Source organism: Bombina bombina, chromosome 2 (assembly GCF_027579735.1).
Source record: "Bombina bombina isolate aBomBom1 chromosome 2, aBomBom1.pri, whole genome shotgun sequence".
In the NCBI taxonomy this organism is placed as follows: Eukaryota; Metazoa; Chordata; class Amphibia; order Anura; family Bombinatoridae; genus Bombina; species Bombina bombina.
In genome coordinates this window covers 198,747,993-198,751,899 of record NC_069500.1, presented here as the reverse complement: position 1 = coordinate 198,751,899, position 3,907 = coordinate 198,747,993, and positions in this window count along the sequence as shown.

The window sequence follows — 3,907 nt, the reverse complement described above, 5'->3', positions numbered from 1 at the left end:
TATTCTGGTTTTGTCTGATTCACAAAGTTGAGATTTCTTTACCTCCGAGAGCGCACATTCCAGTAATGATATGGTTGGTAAAGGGTAAATCAACAGTGTAGAGTAGCAAATTTGCATGGGATACTCACCTTGTGGTTGAAGTATTTTTCTATTTAATCTTTTATTGAGGTTTTGCATTAAGCCAAAAAGCAAACGACAAATGTCACAACATAAATGACAATTTTTCATAAGTCACATTACCATCAGATAAATAAAAAAAAGAAAAACAAAATGAATACTAGACTGAGCTATTGAAACCTCCATTTTATATTTTGAAAAGCTTCTGTGGACGACTAATTAGTTGGCCTGTTATGGGCCCTTTTAATATAAGATATCCTAAAGAGATATGATAGTCGTATTAGCAAACTCATTGAATCTAACGAGATAAAATTCAACTGGTAAGCACCGCTTGGGGTAATACAATACAAAACAAACAGGTTGTGTTACTTCCTTGTGGTCCTCTAGGAGCTGCTTAAGAACACACTTTTACATAAATTACATATAGAGAAGCATCAATGCTACCTACAGTCACTCTTGGATTAATGAATGAAATATAAACGTAGGACTTACCAAGGGATTAGTGGGGTGAAATATACTAAACAGCTGACCAACTGAGTAGCATAAAAGTTAACTGTCAGGGTGGAGGTTAATCTTATAGAATTATAGTGTGTAGGAACATATGATGGATCATTCTTCCATGACGTATCTCAAACATTGGGCGCTTATTTAAAGGGCCACTGTAAGTAAATATTTTCTATGCCTGTTACTAACTAACTACTCCAAATACGCTTTTTATCAATAGCATTTCATTAACATATCTCTACCGTATATCAGAAATCTTGTCTGCAAATTTAATTGTTTTCCAAACCCACTCCGTGGGTATCCTTTGCTCTGTACCAATCCGTTTACAATACCTAGGTTTCAAAATGGCGCTTTAAACACAAAGTTATTGGTTTAAGTATTTTGAACACTCAGTGTTGAAAATAGTGGGCAGGATAATGTGACGTCGGCGAATAAAAGATATAACTTTTAGAACGTTATGAAACTTCGTTTTGGATAAAATATAGGTCAGATCCCAATAAAAATGGATAGGGGGGCCGAGATATAAGGCATTTTTAGTAGGACGGCACATATAAACGTAACTGAGGTTTTGGGTAGTTCACATAGTTTCCAAAACGAGGTAGACTAACAGTATTTGCTAATAAATGCATGTGTTTCTCTGACATAGATATCTACCTGGGTGTTTGAATTAAAAAAAAAAAACTAAACAAAAAACAGTAGATCTAACAGCAAATAAACATGTAATTGTGTACATAGTCTATAAACTTAACTATTGGGAATAAGCATGAATAAGTCACTGTTGCAGGACTGTAGATTGTCTGTATAGCTAACATATGAGAGGGCAAAACTTAATATTAATTGTGCTAAGCTAGTTGGTGTTTGAGGCAAGCAGGCAACCAAGTACCTTCTAATATAATGCTGCTAGAGACCGTCTACCCCACTCTTGCATAGCTGATCCAGACTAGGTAGATAACAGAGGAGGGGACTGGACAGATTATAGGGAAGCCACTTGTCAGAAAAGTTCCTGCCACACGGTAGCCAGTAGCGTAAAGGAGTATGTTGCCCATATGTAGCAACACTTCTTGTAAGATACCGAGCCTCCTTTTGAGTTGCGGTGAGCCGTGTTATTTTGCTCCATTTTGTCAACAAGAGCACCCTCACGCACCAGGAGGCCGGCCACTCCATCACGAGTTGGGACTGAGGGACACTCCCCATGGAGACTGTTTGTAAAAGCAAAGGTGTGAGGTCCTAACTTGACTTGGGGAGTTCCAGGGTTCATCCCTGATCCTGACTATCGCTAGCTATTAAAGTTTCATGGATAATTTTCAACGCTCTTGCTGTTAGCCACATTAAGCATGCCATTAGCCTCCATTTCCCCTTGGGCTCTCACTATGTAAGATCCTCAAAGTTGCAACGCATCCGGTGCTCTATATCCTTCAGTAGTGCTTGTACCTGTGAATGGAAATCTTCCTCCATATTTAATTCGATGTATTGTAAGCTCTTCCGGGATTGCTTGACTTTAATGTATGTGCCATAGAGTAACACTGCTCTACCTCCACCCGGCCAATCCTTCAATCGGGAGGGGGGTTGATGGTACAGGGAAACAGGCAGCGGCCTTCTGTTTCAAATGGTCTGACTCCGGTCTCCTACTTAGAAGTTATCAACGAGAATAGCATCATCTGACTCAGAAATGACTCCTTAGTAAGCAGTCAGAAAGTAGTGTGCCGTATATATGACAAGATAATTTAGTAGTAAAGTTGAGATCATAGCTAAAGATTTATGCAACTTGTCATGGCCCGCGGCTTAGTCATGCCCCTCTTGCAAATCTGTAAATAATTGTAAACCTGATTTCCAGTTGGGTAAAGATTAATTTGAGATGTGTGGAATTTTCTTAATGCATATGATGCAAGATTTTATATCCTGATGTTGCCATTTCTAGTTACTGGTTCCCAAATATTTAATGTGCAATATTGGTTGTTTGTGTTTGACATTCTTTATTGAATTTAATATGATCAGGGTCAGATTTCTAATAAGGCAGAGTAGGCATGAGCCAACAGGCGCCCTCCATAGAAGGGCGCCTGTGTCTGCCTATTATAAATACCCGTAACCTTAAATAAGATGGCTGCCGGCAGTGAAATAACAGCACTGTGCATGCATGGTGGCCGTCTTTGTTAAGGCCAGGCACGTGTCAGTAGAGGGGTGACAAGGGGCATAGTGCATTTGCCAGTCAGGGGTGGCAGGTGCATTAGTCATGATAACGCTGTGTACGAGCTCTACTCTCCCGCTGACCCCCAAACCCAGATAGACAAGCATTGTCTGCAGTAATGGGTCTCACTGCATGGACACACAGTTAAGAGGGGACAAGATGGCACCAGCCTAGGCCAACTGGGGCAGGTTGATGTTACGAAATGGTGCGGTGCAGGGAGAGAGGGGCCTGTGGAGCCTATGTGTGGTGATGTGTTTATTATACAGTGATGTGTTATATGCTGGTTTGGCACTGGGTGTAATCTACACATATGTGTTATATCCAGAGATGCATTTAAAAAAACCGATATGGCACTGGGTGTAATATGCAGGGATGTGTGTAATATATAGAGATGGCAATGGGTGTAATATGTAGAGCTGTGTCTAATATATAGAGATGACACTGGGTGTAATATACAGAGATTTTGTGTTATATGCAAGGATGGTACTGTGTGTTTTATGCAGAGATTTGTGTAATATACAGAGATGGCACTGGGTGTAATATGCAGATATGCAGAGGTGTGTGTTATATAAAGACATGGGACTGTGTGCTATTTGCAGAGATGTGTGTAATATACTGTACATTGATGGCGCTGGGTGTAATATGCAGAGGTCTGTATGTAATATTCAGAACTGGGTGTAATATGCCAGCAGCCATTTTAGTTAAAGGGACACTGTACCCAAATTTTTTCTTTCGTGATTCAGATTGAGCATGAAATTTTAAGCAACTTTCTAATTTACTCCTATTATCAAATTTTCTTCATTCTCTTGGTAACTTTATTTGAAACGCAAGAATGTAAGTTTAGATGCCGGCCCATTTTTGGTGAACAACCTGGGTTGTCCTTGCTGATTGGTGGATAAATTCATCCACCAATAAAAAAAGTGCTGTCCAGAGTACTGAAACAAAAAAAAGCTTAGATGCCTTCTTTTTCAAATAATGATAGCAAGAGAACGAAGAAAAATTGATAATAGGAGTAAATTAGAAAGTTGCTTAAAATTACATGCTCTTTCTGAATTACAAAAGAAAAAAATTGGGTTCAGTGTCCCATTAAGGTAGCTGGCA